Source organism: Staurois parvus, unplaced genomic scaffold (assembly GCF_062004578.1).
Source record: "Staurois parvus isolate SC_StPar_1 unplaced genomic scaffold, SC_StPar_1.0 ptg000706l, whole genome shotgun sequence".
NCBI classification, from domain to species: domain Eukaryota; kingdom Metazoa; phylum Chordata; class Amphibia; order Anura; family Ranidae; genus Staurois; species Staurois parvus.
In genome coordinates, this window is record NW_028318502.1 from 684,607 (window position 1) to 704,253 (window position 19,647).

The window sequence follows — 19,647 nt, forward strand, 5'->3', positions numbered from 1 at the left end:
ACTCAGTAACAATTCTGTCTGTCCCTGAGTAACAATTCTCTGGCACTCAGTAACAATTCTGTCTGTCCCTGAGTAACAATTCTCTGGCACTCAGTAACAATTCTGTCTGTCCCTGAGTATGAATTCTGTGGCCCTGAGTAACAATTCTGTGTCTGCGCGAGTAACAATTCTGTGTCTGTGCAAGTAACAATTTTGTGTCTGTGCGAGTAACAATTCTCTGGCACTCAGTAACAATTCTGTCTGTCCCTGAGTAACAATTCTCTGGCACTCAGTAACAATTCTGTCTGTCCCTGAGTAACAATTCTCTGGCACTCAGTAACAATTCTGTCTGTCCCTGAGTATGAATTCTGTGGCCCTGAGTAACAATTCTGTGTCTGTGCGAGTAACAATTCTGTGTCTGTGCAAGTAACAATTTTGTGTCTGTGCGAGTAAGAATTCTCTGGCACTCAGTAACAATTCTGTCTGTCCCTGAGTAACAATTCTCTGGCACTCAGTAACAATTCTGTCTGTCCCTGAGTAACAATTCTCTGGCACTCAGTAACAATTCTGTCTGTCCCTGAGTAACAATTCTCTGGCACTCAGTAACAATTCTGTCTGTCCCTGAGTAACAATTCTCTGGCGCTCAGTAACAATTCTGTCTGTCCCTGAGTATGAATTCTGTGGCCCTGAGTAACAATTCTGTGTCTGTGCGAGTAACAATTCTGTGTCTGTGCAAGTAACAATTTTGTGTCTGTGCGAGTAACAATTCTCTGGCACTCAGTAACAATTCTGTCTGTCCCTGAGTAACAATTCTCTGGCACTCAGTAACAATTCTGTCTGTCCCTGAGTAACAATTCTCTGGCACTCAGTAACAATTCTGTCTGTCCCTGAGTAACAATTCTCTGGCACTCAGTAACAATTCTGTCTGTCCCTGAGTAACAATTCTCTGGCACTCAGTAACAATTCTGTCTGTCCCTGAGTAACAATTCTCTGGCACTCAGTAACAATTCTGTCTGTCCCTGAGTAACAATTCTCTGGCACTCAGTAACAATTCTGTCTGTCCCTGAGTAACAATTCTCTGGCACTCAGTAACAATTCTGTCTGTCCCTGAGTAACAATTCTCTGGCACTCAGTAACAATTCTGTCTATCCCTGAGTATGAATTCTGTGGCCCTGAGTAACAATTCTGTGTCTGTGCGAGTAACAATTCTGTGTCTGTGCAAGTAACAATTTTGTGTCTGTGCGAGTAACAATTCTCTGGCACTCAGTAACAATTCTGTCTGTCCCTGAGTAACAATTCTCTGGCACTCAGTAACAATTCTGTCTGTCCCTGAGTAACAATTCTCTGGCACTCAGTAACAATTCTGTCTGTCCCTGAGTATGAATTCTGTGGCCCTGAGTAACAATTCTGTGTCTGTGCGAGTAACAATTCTGTGTCTGTGCAAGTAACAATTTTGTGTCTGTGCGAGTAACAATTCTCTGGCACTCAGTAACAATTCTGTCTGTCCCTGAGTAACAATTCTCTGGCACTCAGTAACAATTCTGTCTGTCCCTGAGTAACAATTCTCTGGCACTCAGTAACAATTCTGTCTGTCCCTGAGTATGAATTCTGTGGCCCTGAGTAACAATTCTGTGTCTGTGCGAGTAACAATTCTGTGTCTGTGCGAGTAAGAATTCTCTGGCACTCAGTAACAATTCTGTCTGTCCCTGAGTAACAATTCTCTGGCACTCAGTAACAATTCTGTCTGTCCCTGAGTAACAATTCTCTGGCACTCAGTAACAATTCTGTCTGTCCCTGAGTAACAATTCTCTGGCACTCAGTAACAATTCTGTCTGTCCCTGAGTAACAATTCTCTGGCGCTCAGTAACAATTCTGTCTGTCCCTGAGTATGAATTCTGTGGCCCTGAGTAACAATTCTGTGTCTGTGCGAGTAACAATTCTGTGTCTGTGCAAGTAACAATTTTGTGTCTGTGCGAGTAACAATTCTCTGGCACTCAGTAACAATTCTGTCTGTCCCTGAGTAACAATTCTCTGGCACTCAGTAACAATTCTGTCTGTCCCTGAGTAACAATTCTCTGGCACTCAGTAACAATTCTGTCTGTCCCTGAGTAACAATTCTCTGGCACTCAGTAACAATTCTGTCTGTCCCTGAGTAACAATTCTCTGGCACTCAGTAACAATTCTGTCTGTCCCTGAGTAACAATTCTCTGGCACTCAGTAACAATTCTGTCTGTCCCTGAGTAACAATTCTCTGGCACTCAGTAACAATTCTGTCTGTCCCTGAGTAACAATTCTCTGGCACTCAGTAACAATTCTGTCTGTCCCTGAGAAACAATTCTGTCTGTCCCTGAGAATGAATTCTGTGGCCCTGAGTAAGAATTCTCTGGCACTCAGTAACAATTCTGTCTGTCCCTGAGTAACAATTCTCTGGCACTCAGTAACAATTCTGTCTGTCCCTGAGTAAAAATTCTGTGGCCCTAATAACGTTTCTGTGGCCCTAAGTAACAATTCTCTGGCACTGAGTAACAATTCTGTCTGTCCCTGAGTATGAATTCTGTGGCCCTAACTAGCGTTTCTTTGTCCCTAAATAACGATTCTGTGGCCCTCATTAACAAGTCTGTGTCCCTGAGTAATGGTTCTCTGTCCCTAAGTAACTTCTCTCTGTCCCCAATTCTCGTTTCTGTGGCCCTAACTCTGTCCCTGTCCCTAGTACAGAGCGGTCTGCCTCTGTTCAATGACTGCAGGCAAATGAAGATTTCCAAAATGGCCGCTATATATACCTCGACCATTACACAGTGCTGGCTGGCTGGCTGCTGATTGGCTGATGCGATCACATGTCGTTGAGGAATGCATTATGGGGCAGCGCGCCTTGTCTGCGCGCCTTCCCCGACATCCCCGCTCCGTCGCCGCACATGTCAGCCGCCATTTTCGGAAAAATTTCGATTCGCGCGTCCGAATTAGGCTGTTTTTCGGATTCGGCACGAATCGAAATTTTTCCGATATTCGACTCGAATTCCACTTCGGATACTTCGATTCGCTCATCTCTAGTTAAAAGCGGATAGAAAACGGGGAAGTAGTACCTCATTAAAGCATTTATGATATTGCACATGTAGTCCATCTGGACCAGGGCTTTTCCCAGCTTTCATTTTCTGGAAGGTCCACTTAATCTCTACTTCAGTGAGTGGCTTCTCCAAGTTAGCCATCTTCTTATGGGGATTGCGCAAGGGCAAAACTTAGACAAGTAGTTCTCAGTCATTTTGGTTCTAGAATGTTCATCAATAATCAAGGAAGGTCATAGGTTGTAGAGGGCCTCATAATAGGTCTTGAATTGAGAAGCTATTGCCTGCATACTATGATGGTCGGTGCCAGTCTGGTCTCTGATTTTATGCATTCATACTCACTTTACAAGCCTGAGCCATTTTGGCCAACAGCTTGCCACTCTTATTAGCATGTTCATAGAACAGCTTTTGACTCAAAATCAACTGATGCTTAGTCTTCTTCCCCACTCCTCTAACAAGGATTCTCTTGCCCTAGTCAGGGAAGCCATAACTGATGATAATTGCGAGCGCTTATGTTTAAGTCCCAGTCTCTGTATTTTGTCGGTCAATGTCTTAACTTTTGCTTGACTTTCTGATTTGCGCCATTTCGCAAGGGCTATAAAGGTACCCCTAAACACACATTTATGTGCCTCCCAGATCATGTTTTCATGAAAATAATCTCTTATATGAGTGTTGATCATAGAGATCTGTGCAGTATCACTCAAAAGAGAGGGGTTCAGTTTCCAGTTTTTTTGTCCTCCAGTCCCTCTCTGGAAATTGTAGTGTGAGATTGTGTTATGGTCCAATAGATACATTGGATCAATGGAGGCCGCTGACAAATATGACAGGTTTGGTTGCAATAAAAATAAATAGTCTATCTGCGAATACTTACAATGTGGTGCAGAATAAAAAGAGTAATCCTTGACCAAAGGATTTGAGGTACGCCAGGTGTTGTGGAGCATGAGGGATGCATGATGTTTTCTAAGGGTGTTTATGGTAGTCTGACTGTCATAGACATAAAGCAGGCCATACAGTATGATTGTTTGGGAAAAACTGAGTAGACTTACTGCACCTTCTGCAACACTCTTCCAATGCTACTCGCTTCTCTCCCTTCTGCATCCTTGCACCCCTGGGGTACTGCATTACAGCACTTTCAAAATGTAGTTACTGTTTACCAATAGCAGTTCATTGTTTGTAATTTATGTTGTCTGCAATTGCCATTTAAATCATTTTTTTCCTGTGAAAGTCTTAGTTTTATGAGCTGTGGCTAAACTGTAATCTCAGAATTAACCATTTTGTGTGGTTTGAAAACCTCTCAATATCCTGCAGAGTTGACTTTGAAGAGTACAGAAGCATCATAGCAATGATCTATGTTATCAATGAGATTAACAAGGATCCCGATGTTCTGCCCAATGTCACCCTGGGCTATCATATATTTAGTACTTGTAGTGATGCAAAGAAAACTTTGGGATATGCCATAAAGATATTGTCTGGAGAGAAGGAAGCTGCTAACTATTGCTGTAAGGAACATGGAGAAGTGGCCGGCTTTATTGGTGACAGTAATTTCAATTCAAATTATGCATTGGCCCAGTTACTTAGTCTGTATCGGTATACACAGGTAAGTGATCACTGCAATATACATTGCTCAAAAAAATTAAAGGAACACTTTGAAAACACATCATATCTCAATGGGGAAAAATATAATCCTGGATATCTATACTGATATGGACTAAATAATGTGTTAAGAATGTAAGAATGCCCCATTGTTTGATGGAAATGAAAATTATGAACCTACAGAAGACTGAATTCAAAGACACCCCAGAAATCAAAGTGAAAAAATGATGCAGCAGGCGAGTCCATTTTGCTGACATTTCATTGCAGCAACTCAGAACGGTCCTCAGTAGTTTGTATGGCTCCACATGCTTGTATGCATGCCTGACAACATCAGGGGAGGCTCCTAATGAGACAACGAATGGTGTCCCGGGATATTTTCTCCCAGATCTGGACCAGGGCATCACTGAGCTCCTGGACAGTCTGCAGTACAACCTGGCGGCGTCGGATGGACCGAAACATGATATCCCAGAGGTGTTCTATTGGATTTAGATCAGGCAAACGTGGGGACCATTCAATGGTATCAATTCCTTCATCCTCCAGGAACTGCCTGCATACTCTCGCCACCTCATCAGGCCGGATATTGTCTTGCACCAGGAGGAACCCAGGACCCACTGCGTCTGACAATGGGTCCAAGGATTTCATCCTGATACCTAATATCAGTCAGGGTGCCATTGTCTAGCCTGCAGAGGTCTGTGCCTCCCTCCATGGATATGCCTCCCCAGACCATCACTGACCCACCACCAAAACGGTCATGCTGAACCATGTTACAGGCAGCAGATCGTTCTCCACGGCTTATACAGACCCTTTCACGTCTGTCACATGTGCTCAGGGTGAACCTGCTCTCATCTGTGAAAAGCACAGGGCGCCAGTGGTGGACCTGCCAATTCTGGTGTTCATTGGCAAATTCCAATTGAACTCTTTGGTGCTGGGAGTGAGCACATGGCCCACTAGAGGACATTGGGCCCTCAGGCCACCCTCATGAAGTCTGTTTCTGATTGTTTGGTCAGAGACATTGACATCAGTGGCCTGCTGGAGGTCATTTTGTAGGGCTCTGCCAGTGCTCGTTCTGTTCTTGCATAAATGAGCAGATACCGGTCCTGCTGATGGGTTAGGGAACTTCTACGGCCCTGTCCAGCTCTCCTAGAGTAACTGCCTGTCTCCTGGAATCTCCTCCATGCTCCTGAGACTGTGCTGGGAGACACAGCAAACCTTATGGCAATGGCACATATTGATGTGCTATCCTGGAGGAGTTAGACTACTATGTAGGGTCCAGGTATGGCCTCATGCTACCAGTAGTGACACTGACCCTAACCAAATGCAAAACTATTGAGAAACAGAAAAGAGTAGGGAAAAAAATGTCAGTGATTTACACCTGTAAAACTTTTCCTGTTTTGGGGGTCGTCTCAATGTTGCCCATCTAGTGTACCTGTTGTTAGTTTAATTAACACCAAAGAAGCTGAAACTGATGAACAACCCCCTCTGCTACTTACCTGAACAGATCGATATCCCAGGAGTTTATTTGACTTGATGCTAGACTCTGATTAAAAAGTTTTCCTTTAATTTTTTTGAGCAGTGTATTTATTATTGTTAGGAAGGGGAGATATGATTACATGCTGTATATAGCCCCGCTGGCATCTGTGTGGTTTGGAGTGAGGTTTCATGGAGATAATGGGTTTGATTCTTGATGGATGGTGATTTTAATGTAGATGAGGTGGGATGTCTGCTCTTTTAAAATGTATACATGATTATTGTGCTTTATACAGTATATGGACCCGGCTGGGCTCCTTTGAGGCATTTTACTTGTTGGTTGGATACACTATTATCATCCTTGATGTAGTGCTGTTTGAATCTGGGAGACTCATGTTTTGAGAGTGGCGTTTGTGGTAAGATTTGAAAATCATTCTAATGTAGGAAGGCTTGAGCTTTCATTATAATTGACTGTCTCTCTTTTTTTTCTTTTGTTCCTCTAAAGTCAGTTTGAATTCTATTTCTTCTGGCAACCTACTTGTCATAACATTGTGCATCTTCCTCCTTTTCTGTAATATACGGTTGAAGGAAATATCGTTTTTTTATACCATACTATCTGAGGTTTCCTCCTGTACTTGTCAACAACCTATTATCATGTAGGTCCTCTTAACATTTAGGGGAAAGTGTTCAACCCAAAATTCCAGTGGGGCTTTTGTCATTCTGGGTGGATGTCACTTGACGTCCTCCCGGAATGCTCCTCATATGCTCCCATGCAGCTGTGCTGCAGGTGCAATCTGTCACCAACTGTGTCCATGACAGATCACTGTCCTATCCAGCTGCCAGTACTATGTGATAGCTGTGACCAATCACAGCAGATCACATGACAATTGTAAACCATGAATGTCTTAATTAGGCAGGCTAGCTCACTTGTAGGTCCTCAGTCAGGAGAGTCTTAGTTTAATCTTGAGAATTGAGTAAAACACCTGCAACCAGTGTCCCCAAAAAGAATAAACTCTGAATATAAAACAGTCTGAAATCTTGCCTCTTCTGCCGGCTTAGTTGGGGCCCTGCATTGGTGCTCAATGCAAAGTGCTGTCCTTTTAGGTAGTGCGATGAACAGCATTATTCTCTTTTGAGAGACAGACTCATTGGCACAAATCACTTTAGGTAAGGTGAGGTGAGGTGGCTGACAACATTCACTTTAGAATGAGGAGCGGTAGGCTGAAGTTAATTTAAGATATGTAGCTGTCGGAAAAAGTCACTCTAGGATATGAAGCAGTAGGCCAGTTTACCTTGAGGTGTGAAATGGTTAGCAAAGTCACTTTAAGGGGGTGATTCTATGGTCTTGATGGACTCTAACATAAGCTTGATAATAACCGCAAAGGCAACCTCCTTAGATGGCCTGGACAGAAGTGGATGTAGTCACTTGAAACAGACTCTGCCTAGCAGGGAACAAGGGGTTAACTCAGTTCAGCAACCTGCAAGCAGAGTTTTGCAAAAACTATGCCCCGGCCCCTTAGTGATCGCTCATGGATCCTGTAGTTTATCCTCAGCTTAATGATGTAGAAAAGTTTTGCTTTCAGCTTACACTTCCCAGAAGTCTCTGATTACCGGGATTAAGACTATGGCAGATAAAGTGCTGAATGTTGTCATATTGAGAATAAGGAAAGTTCTGCATTCACAGAAACAACATAAAGTGTTCGAATAATAACATCCCAATAAAATATTTCCCAACATATCATCTAGATCAATTATCAAGTCACTGACCGTCGCCTGAGTGATGGAAAAATCTTTCCAACTTTATTCCGTATGACACCAGATGATGGGGCTCGTTATACAGCTATTATTAAAATTATCCAGCATTTTGGGTGGAACTGGGTTGGAATAATATCATCAGGGAGTGGCGACGGGGATGATGAGTCCCAAGAACTGAGTAAGATGATGAGACTACATGGGATCTGCACAGATTACATTATTCAACTCACTTCAGTTAAAGCCTCTTATATTCAGAAAAGGAGAACTGTTAGTGAATCATCAGCTGAGGTTGTCATAATATGTGGAACTTTTACAGTAAACTTTTTTTATTTAATTTCTGGTATACGCTCTGTTATAAAAAATATCACATTTATTCTCTCACAATCATGGAATAAAGTACAAAGTATGTTTTCCTATGACTTTACACCACTCAACTGCAGCTTCATATTTATATGGAAACCAAAAGGAGAATTAGGCATTAATATTTATGGTGACGGTGCCAACATCTCCGACTGTCTAACTGACCCAATACTGGAAGATTTTTGGATTTATGCGTTTTGCTGCCTTTCCCCAAACTCACACAAAAATAACTTTTTCCGATCAAGGTATCAAAGTATTTCCACAAAACCTTGTACAAAGGTAATAGATTTGTCATTCATATTTTCTCGTTATACAACTATGCCCTCCTGTGTGATGATGGCTGTAAATGTTCTGTCCAATGCTCTACACAGAATATACATGAAGAGAAATACATCTGAGCAAAATGGATTACAGCACAGAGTAAGTTGGAGAATACGTGTTTATCTTACTAGGATCCTATATTATAAAATACAAGTAATTATGTAATTTAGGTGAGATGGACAGCTATCTCCACCCTTTCTCTCACTGTCTGGGCAATCACTGTCTGGGCAATCACTGTCTGGACAATCACTGTCTGGGCAATCACTGTCTGGACAATCACTGTCTGGACAATCACTGTCTGGGCAATCACTGTCTGGGCAATCACTGTCTGGACAATCACTGTCTGGGCAATCACTGTCTGGGCAATCACTGTCTGGGCAATCACTGTCTGGGCAATCACTGTCTGGACAATCACTGTCTGGGCAATCACTCTCTGGACAATCACTGTCTGGGCAATTACTGTCTGGGCAATCACTGTCTGGGCAATCACTGTCTGGGCAATCACTGTCTGGGCAATCACTGTCTGGGCAATCACTGTCTGGGCAATCACTGTCTGGGTTTCTCTGTTTTAAAAATTATAAAACAAATGGGCAGCCTTTATAATAGGAGTGTGTGTGTGGGGGGGTCGCCAGTGCACTGTATCCCTCGGACACAGCGGATCACGAAAAGAGCCGAAGATGTCGGCTCGGTCATGTGATCAGCTGTGTTCAATCACAGCTGATCACATGTAAACATGGAAATGCCGGTTATCAGCATTTCTCTCCTCTCGAGCTGTCACGCTGACAGAGGAGAGGAGAGCCGGTAATCGGCTTTCCGTGGAGGGGACATGTACACTGATCATCAAGGCACTGATGATTAGTGTGGCCTGATGATTAGTGTGGCCCCAGAAGTGCCACTTGTCAGTGTCCATCAGTGCCAGCAGTCAGTGCTCATCAGTGCCACGTGCCAGTGCCCATCAATGCCACATACCAGTGCTCATCAATGCCACATATCAGTGCCCATCTGAGCTGCCTTTCAATGTCACCCATCAGTGCCAGCCAGTGACACCTATCAATGCCAATCAGTGCCACCTATCAGTGCTGCCAATCAGTGCCGCCTATCAGTGCCATTCAGTGCCACCTAACAGTGCCAGTCAGTGCTGCCTATCAGTGCCAGTCAGTGCTTCCTATCAGTGCCATATATCAGTGTCATGTATCAGTGCTGCCTTTCAGTGCCCATCAGTGATGCCTGTCAATGCCCATCAGTACCACCTACCAGTGCCTCCTCATCAGTGTCCATCAGTACCACCTATCAGTGCCCATCACTGCAGCCTATCAGTGCCCATCACTGCAGCCTCATTAGCGCACATCAGTGAAGGAGAAAAATCACTTATTTACAATATTGTATGACAAAAACTAAGAAAAACTTTTTTTTTTTCAAAATTTTCAGTGGTTTTTGGTTTGTTTAAGAAAAAATAAAAATCCCAGAGGTGATTAAATACCACCAAAAGAAAGCTCTATCTGTCTCAAAAAAATGATAAAAATGTCATATGGGTACAGTGTTGCATGACCGCGCAATTGTCATTCAAAGTGTGACAGCGCTGAAAGCTGGAAATTGGCCTGGGCAGAAAGGGGGTATAAGTGCCCTGTAGGCGAGGGGTTAATTAAACAAAATGTGTGTGAACAGCATGTCAGGCCACTGCCTTGTGGTACAGTGGTGGGTTGGAACTAGAAGAATCAAATGACAAAGGGACGCCGTCCATGATCCAAAAACTGTCTTACACATTTTGAGGGTAAACCCTCTACTTCCGAGCCAAATCATTTGTCTCTGAGGATACGGGTTTATCCTTGAAACACATAAGCCGCTATTTGGACCTTGGATGGTGTTCTTTGGCATTTGTTTCTTCTGGTTCTGACTTACCAATGTAGCACGAGGCAGTGGCCTGACTTGCTGTTCACAGACATTGTTGGTGAGTCTGTTTTTATCCTTTTTCATTCATCTATCCTTGGGATAATGCACTAGGCTGGGGTGCTGTTTGTCTCTTTGGAACAGGACAACACAGTTCCAGTTGTCACAGTAGCAGCGTGTGAACACCATTGTGTTCTGTATTGGGAGTCTGAGTTCTAGAGAGCCGTGTAGTCCGAGGTGAGCTCCCTTATAGCCAGGGGCTGTGTTTTTGCTTCTGATTGCTGTGCGGAAGCTGAACTCCTGTTTGGGAATCCTGATGTGAGGAACCTTTACTTTTAAATTATTTTAAATGAAAGTGGGCAAATAAAGCCCTTCAATGGACTTCACTGGCTGGACTGAAGATCATGAACTGTTCTACCAAATCCGAGATTTTTTAAATTTAAAACACATTAAACAGAAAATGATGTCTCCAGTCTATGATAACACAAAATCACTTGGATCTACTCCCACTCCTATACACCAGTGCCATCTTAATAGCATCATGGGCCCCTAGGCAAAGTAGTGCACTGGGGCTCATACTAGCCTATATCAGGTTTCCCTATCACAGTGCCCATATACTGTTCATCAGATGTCCCCATCATAATCTCCCCATACATCAGGTGTCCCCATCACAGTGTCCCCGTACATCAGGTTTCCCCATCACAGTGTCCCCATACATCAGGTGTTCCCATACATCCGGTGTCCCCCATCACAGTGTCCCCATACATAAGGTGTCCCCCACCACAGTGTCCCCACAAAGCCAGGATCCCTCTCCACAGGGGTCCCCTTACAGCAGGTGCTCCCCATCATAGTATCCTCATACATCAGATGTCCCCATACATCAAAGTTATGCCTTCCCCCCTTCACTGTTGTACTCACAGCCATCTGCAATGAAGAGAACTCCTCCTCCATCTCCCACACTGAGACTGAGATGAGTTCTCAGTCTCAGTGCCCATTCTCTGCTACCCATGCAGGAGGGAGATGAAAGCTGAATCCTCTCTCCAGCAGAAACCAGATGTTGCTCCTTGTTCAGTTACTCCTGACAAATTAGAGCGGCATGAGTGACCAAATCGCCAGTGCACCCCCCCAATACAGCATCTTCCCACCCCTTTTTGTCTTGGGCCTGATCATGGGCCCCCATGCACCTGGGGTTCCAGGGCAGTGCCCAGGTGTGCCCCTTCATTAAGACAGCCCTGTCCTACACCTCTTTCTATGGTTACACCTTCACACACATATCCTTGATTATGAATTTGCAGTTTTTTTATCTTGCTTCATTAATGGCCCATGGTGCACCTGGAAAAGGGTGGCCTGCTCTGATGAACCACATTTGTTTTCATCATGAAGATGGCTGGGTGTGTGTAGGAAGAGATAGCACCAGGATACAGTAAGGGAAGAAGACAAGCCAGTGGAAGCAGGGTGATGCCCCAGATTGTTTTCTTGCCATACTGCATCCTGTTCTACTATTTTGCCAGGAATGTTCTGTTGGGAAACCTTGGGTCATGCCATTCATGTGAATGTTACATGACACATACCACCTACCTAAACATTGTTGTTGACTAAGTACACCCCTTCATGGAAATTATGTTCCCTGATGGCAGCTGCCTCTTTCAGTAATATAATTTGCCCTGCCATACTGCAAACATTCTTCAAAAAAGAGTTTTCTTCTACAGCTACTACAGACTATTGACTATTGACTATTGACTCTAGTTGCAAAAAACAACAGGGATATAAAAAGAAATCCAATGGGTTCCAACTGAGATGAACCCGAGTGTAGAGCTATTTGTCATATGAATGGTGGAGGAGATCAAGAATATGGCCTTAGAATCTATACAAAACCTTACATTACTTACCTACAAAACCTTCAGACAAAGAAGGTAACATTGTGGCAATAATTATTTAGCAATACATAATGATGGGTTTGAAAATTCCTAACCCTTTCTATGCCCTCACATGGGTGGGGGGCTGGGGAGTTGGCACACACTCACAACAGCTGCAGTTCAAACACCCCCAGTAACAGCCGCTTAAAATAAAATAAAAAAAAAATTGGAAAGAATGAAAGTTACACCAAAGAACTTAAAATAACCCCTTCAAAATTCTGAGTCCCCCAACCCCCGCACATATGCATGTATGAACGTAATTGCATGCATTAGGAAATCCTATGAAGGAAAACATTGATTGTGCTACACATTTTACATATCACCGTACATGCTGGAGGGAGACCAAAAATTCTGCCACTAGAGCTCCTAGAGAACTCTGAACCGATGACCTGTAAAGCTTTGCCCATCCAATTGCCCTCCAGAAGATTTACCCCCCTTCATGGCCAGGCCATTTTTTTTTTGCTTTACGGTGCTGCATTACCTTAACTGAAAATTGTGCGGTCATGCAACACTGTACATTCCCCCTTTTTCCCCACAAATAGAGCTTTCTTTTTCCTTTATGAACAACATTGTATGACCGTGCAATTGTCAGTTAAAGTACCTTATCGCAAAAAATTGCCTGGTCAGGAAGGGGGGGGGGGGGGTAAATCCTCTGGAGGGCAAGTGGTTAAGGTTTGACATGCTTGTTATATATTTGGTCTTTTATATTTTATAAAAAATTGGTAAATACATTGTGTCTGTGTGCCCTAAATATATCTCTAGTGTAGTTTGCACTGAAATTTAGTTTTTCCTAAACTGGTGCACCAATCTTGTGTGACATAAAAAATTGGGAGTTTTATATAATCTTTAGGATTAAATGATTTTTTAATCATTGCAAAAAATAAAAAAAAATGGCTCTGAAAAAAATGGCTATGAACAGTTCATAATAATCAATTCCAATCACTCCATATGAAACTTTTTCGGTCCTCTGCTTACCTCTCTTGAAGCAAAAATATAAAGAGAATAGACAGAAAAATGTACATTTTTTGAGTCTACTAAATATATACATACAGAGTTGTGCAATCTGAATATAAAATGAATGATTGATGATTCTCTGGATTATTAGGTCAGGGGATTCTTTACATATCAGAGGAGACATTGCAGGAGAACCAATAGTGAAGAATAAGTGATTCTTCTGGTTCATTCATATATAGAAAGACCGCCGAGTCACTTGGATGGAGCTCTCTCACTGTTTGTGTTTTGTTAAGAAATTCCAGAACTCTTCTATCTGTATATAGTAATCTGTGAATTTTTGTCTTCCATGAAAAGCTGCACAAATATGTGAGAAAAGTTCACTTCATGGACCTAGCAGAAGGCGAGATCTACTTTAACGAGAGAAGAGAAATTCCAACCGATCTTCAGTTACTCCACTGGACTGTGAATGATATAGAATTTTCTTATGCCACAGTTTCCATTATTGAAGGCCCAGATTATGTGCCCGAAAGGTTTCCAAATATGAGTATGCCCTACTGGTGGAAAAATGGCAAAGTAAGAAATGACTTGATTGTTTTCTGTTTATATATGTAGCTCTACCTCCTCAGGGGCCGCTTGATAATGCTTGTCCCCAGTGGTTGCCCTGACCTTGCAAGTCTTCCAACACCTCTTTGACCAAGCGGGGCGAAACATGTCAGGGGGCCTGGATGGAGCAGCACTGGCTGATGCCACACTCATCCACATATTCATGGCCTGGGTCAATGAGCAGTGTTTCTTCCATTCACTGATGATGCTCCTACACCCCTCAATGATGTATAGGCCTCTGCTCCCTTCACTGCAACCAGCAGGGACATCCTTGTCTCAGCTTAGAACAGGACAGCAAGTTATACCTATACCTCCCGACATCTGACACTCTGGGTTCAGACATTTTTCAATAGTATAGAACCGTATTTTTCAACCATTTTCCAGTCAGGGCACCCTTGAAAAGAAATTTTAGTCTTGAGGTATTTCAGTGTAAGGCTTGGTTCCCATTACTGCTGTCAGTAATATGTGCAAAATTGTGCATGTTCCTGACACGCAGACACACACACTGCTCTTTAGCAGATGCACAGGGGTGCCATTCATTCTTAATAGTACCCCCACATATTGGTAAATGCCATGTGTTTTTGGTGCAGTCACAGAAAACCATTTGGGATTTTAAAGGAACCAGGTATCAAATAATGACAACTATGTATCAACATACATACAAATGTTTATTTTTACACAAGAAAAAAAGATTATACATAAAACACATTAAAAAAGGAAAAAGATTCTGAATCATTAATATGGGTGCACCCAAAACCAATATCCAACCCTCTATATCCGTATGATACTTGTAGATCAAGATAGTCAAATGCTCTGACCACGTACAGCACTATAAATAGGTTTTATACAAAGAGGGGGGAGAAGAGGGTCACCGATGGGCTCTACACGTTTCGCGGTCCAAGCAGCTTCATCAGAAGTACAGATCAGAATCTATTACAATCTATAAAACAGTATACAGTAAGTATATACACAATGACAAAATATAACAACATAGATACAAATACACATCACATCTTCTCTTTACCACTTCATTTTCTTACCCAAGATGCATGTGGGTATTCAGGCATAACAATCAGCCCAAGACCCCACAGTGAGGGAGAGACATCCCCGGGACCATGCGCCACCCCCAAAGCGAGACCACTGGAGCATACTAGGACAGAAGGGGCCACCATCCAACCAGCCTCCAACATTTTCAATGTATCCTACATGGTGGTATAAATATATAGTATGCAGTAATATACTATGATAAGTACATTCCTAATTATAACACAAATAGTATGTAATACCACTTGCACCCAGTCTCTGGAGTTAATTACCAACAATGTCTACACCAAATTCATTGGTAATATTCCCTTATCAACCCAAATTTCATTGCTGATTGTTAGCAACTGACCATATACAGTCAGGTCCATAAATATTGGGACATGGACACAATTCTAACATTTTTGGCTCTATACACCACCACAATGGATTTGAAATGAAACAAACAAGATGTGCTTTAACTGCAGACTGTCAGCTTTAATTTGAGGGTATTTACATCCAAATCAGGTGAACGGTGTAGGAATTACAACAGTTTGCATATGTGCCTCCCACTTGTTAAGGGACCAAAAGTAATGGGACAGAATAATAATCATAAATCAAACTTTCACTTTTTAATACTTGGTTGCAAATCCTTTGCAGTCAATTAAAGCCTGAAGTCTGGAACGCATAGACATCACCAGACGCTGGGTGTCATCCCTGGTGATGCTCTGCCAGGCCTCTACTGCAACTGTCTTCAGTTCCTGCTTGTTCTTGGGGCATTTTCCCTTCAGTTTTGTCTTCAGCAAGTGAAATGCTCAATCGGATTCAGGTCAGGTGATTGACTTGGCCATTGCATAACATTCCACTTCTTTCCCTTAAAAAACTCTTTGGTTGCTTTTTTCAGTCTGCTTTGGGTCATTGTCCATCTGCACTGTGAAGCGTCCAATGAGTTGTGAAGCATTTGGCTGAATATGAGCAGATAATATTCCCGAAACACTTCAGAATTCATCCGGCTGCTTTTGTCAGCAGTCACATCATCAATAAATACAAGAGAACCAGTTCCATTGGCAGCCATACATGCCCACGCCATGACACTACCACCACCATGCTTCACTGATGAGGTGGTATGCTTAGGATCATGAGCAGTTCCTTTCCTTCTCCATACTCTTCTCTTCCCATCACTCTGGTACAAGTTGATGTCGGTCTCATCTGTCCATAGGATGTTGTTCCAGAACTGTGAAGGCTTTTTTACATGTCGTTTGGCAAACTCTAATCTGGCCTTCCTGTTTTTGAGGCTCACCAACGGTTTCCATCTTGTGGTGAACCCTCTGTATTCACTCTGGTGAAGTCTTCTCTTGATTGTTGACTTTGACACACATACACCTACCTCCTGGAGAGTGTTCTTGATCTGGCCAACTGTTGGGAAGGGTGTTTTCTTCACCAGGGAAATAATTCTTCGGTAATCCACCAGTTGTTTTCCGTGGTCTTCCGGGTCTTTTGGTGTTGCTGAGCTCACAGGTGCGTTCCTTCTTTTTAAGAATGTTCCAAACAGTTGTTTTGGCCACGCCTAATGTTTTGCTATCTCTCTGATGGGTTTGTTTTGTTTTTTCAGCCTAATGATGGCTTGCTTCACTGATAGTGACAGCTCTTTGGATCTCATCTTGAGAGTTGACAGCAACAGATTCCAAATGCAAATAGCACACTTGAAATGAACTCTGGACCTTTTATCTGCTCATTGTAATTGGGATAATGAGGGAATAACACACACCTGGCCATGTAACAGCTGAGAAGCCAATTGTTCCATTACTTTTGGTCCCTTAACAAGTGGGAAGCACAAATGCAAACTGTTGTAATTCCTACACCGTTCACCTGATTTGGATGTAAATACCCTCAAATTAAAGCTGACAGTCTGCAGTTAAAGCACATCTTGTTTGTTTCATTTCGAATCCATTGTGGTGGTGTATAGAGCCAAAAATGTTAGAATTGTGTCCCAATATTTATGGACCTGACTGTACATTATCTATAATAAATTACAAGCAATATAATTATCTAAGGCCCACAATGGGGACCCCCAAGGTTATTTAACCTCCAAGCTCAAGTGAGGGTAGCAGTTTCAAGTTTTTTGTTTTATACATAGGTCATGCAAGAAGTATAAGTCACGTGGATACAGAACTTGGAGATTAGCCAATGTAATACTTGTTATGGGATGCATATTATATGCAATGGTCTTTCTTTTTATTTATATTCTGGGTGCATGGGGTGTTCAGTAAAGTGCCTGACCTCAATCCTACCAGTGTAGGGGCTTCTTGGTGCTGTACTGTCTCCTGCTTGGTGGGCCAATCAGGAACCCAATGCTTGAGCTGGTTCATTTATCCACCCCTCTGCTTGGTTTACCGGCATATAGGAGTTGTGTTCCGGCATATGTGTCCTATTTCCTATGAAGGAAGTGACAACACTGGTGCCATTTGATGATGCAGGTGGGTGGACTTCTGTGGGAGTATATATTGGCCAGTCCTGGGCTTCATTTCCTGTTTTTTGGACTATGTTGCATGTCCCTGATGGTGGTAGTGGTGGTGGTAGAAAATCTTCCTAATATGCAAAGGGATTAACAGTCTGTTCTATATGGTATGTATACATTGTTTCATCTTGTGTGTATATCTTAGTACTTGTCCCTGGGGTTTGATAGTTATCAAATATTTTTTATGTTAGATTAGGGATCAAGTTATTATTGTATTGCTGGATTTTGAAGTTGAGCTAAAACCATGGGCATCCCCATTGCGAGCCTTAGATAATTATATTGCTTGTAATTTATTACAGATTATGTACACTGATCAAAAAATTAAAGGAACACTTTAAAAACACATCAGATCTCAATGGGGAAAAATATCATCCTGGATATCTATACTGATATGGATGGGGTAATGTGTGAAGAATGTAAGGATGCCCCATCATTTGATGGAAATGAAAATGATTGACCTACAGAGGACTGAATTCAAAGACACCCTGAAAATCAAAGTGAAAAAATGATGCAGCAGGGGAGTCCATTTTGCTGTCATTTTATTGCAGCAACTCAAAATGGTACTTGGTAGTTTGTATGGCCCCCATGTGCTTGTATGCATTCCTGACAACGTCGGGGGAGGCTCCTAATGAGACATTGGATGGTGTCTTGGGGTATTTCTTCCCAGATCTGGACCAGGGCATCACTGAGCACCCGGACAGTCTGAGGTGCAACATGGCAGTGCAGGATGGACCAAAACATGATGTCCCAGAGGTAGTTTATTGGATTTAGATCAGGCAAGTGCGGTATCAGTGGTATCAATTCCTTCATCCTCCAGGAACTGCCTGCATACTCTCACCACATGAGGCTGGGCATTGTCATGTACCAGGAGGAACCCAGGAACCATTGCATCAGCGTAGGGTCTGACAATGGGTCTAAGGATTTCATCCTGATACTTAAAGGCAGTCAGGGTGCCATTATCTAGCTTGTAGAGCAGTGGTTCTCAACCTTTCTAATGCCGCGACCCCTTAATACAGTTCCTCATGTTGTGGTGACCCCCAACCATAAATGTATTTTTGTTGCTACTTCATAACTGTAATTTTGCAGTGGGAGGACTAGTGCCACATCATTTGTGTCAGTGGAAGGAGTAGTGCCCCATCACTGATGTCAGTGGGATGAATAGTGTCCCATCGTTGGTATCAGTGGGAGGAATAGTGCCCCACTATTCCTCCCACTGACCCCATTGGTGTCAGTGGGAGGAATAGTGTCCCATCATTGGTGTCAGTGGGAGGAATAGTGTCCCATCATTGGTGTCAGTGGGAGGAATAGTGTCCCATCATTGGTGTCAGTGGGAGGAATAGTGCCCCATCGTTGGTATCAGTGGGAGGAATATTGCCCCATCGTTGGTATCAGTGGGAGGAATAGTGCCCCATCATTGGTGTCAGTGGGAGGAATAGTGCCCCATCGTTGGTGTCAGTGTGAGGAATAGTGCCCCATCGTTGGTGTCAGTGGGAGGAATAGTGCCCCATCGTTGGTGTCAGTGGGAGGAATAGTGTCCCATCATTGGTGTCAGTGGGAGGAATAGTGCCCCATCATTGGTGTCAGTGGGAGGAATAGTGCCCCATCATTGGTGTCAGTGGGAGGAATAGTGCCCCATCATTGGTGTCAGTGAGAGGAATAGTGCCCCATCATTGGTGTCAGTGGGAGGAATAGTGCCCCATCATTGGTGTCAGTGGGAGGAATAGTGCCCCATCATTGATGTCAGTGTGGTGGAGGGGGGAATAGTGCCCCATCTTTGGGGTCAGGGGGGGGAATAGTGCCCCATCATTGGTGTCAGTGGGGGGGGAAATAGTGTCCCATCGTTGGTGTCGGTGGGGGGAGGAATAGTGCCCCATTCTTGGTGTCAGTGGGAGGAATAGTGCCTCATCGTTGGTGTCAGTGGGAGGAATAGTGCCCCATGGTTGGTGTCAGTGGGGGGATGAATAGTGCCCCATTGTTGGTGTCAGTGGGGGGAGGAATAGTGCCCCATCGTTGGTGTCAGTGGGGGGAGGAATAGTTCCCCATCGTTGGTGTCAGTGGGGGGAGGAATAGTGCCCCATCGTTGGTGTCAGTGGGGGGAGGAATAATGCCCCATCGTTGGTGTATGTGTGGGAGAAATAGTGCCCCATCGTTGGTATTAGTGACACCAATGATGGGGCACTATTCCTCCCACTGACACCAATGATACTTACCTTGC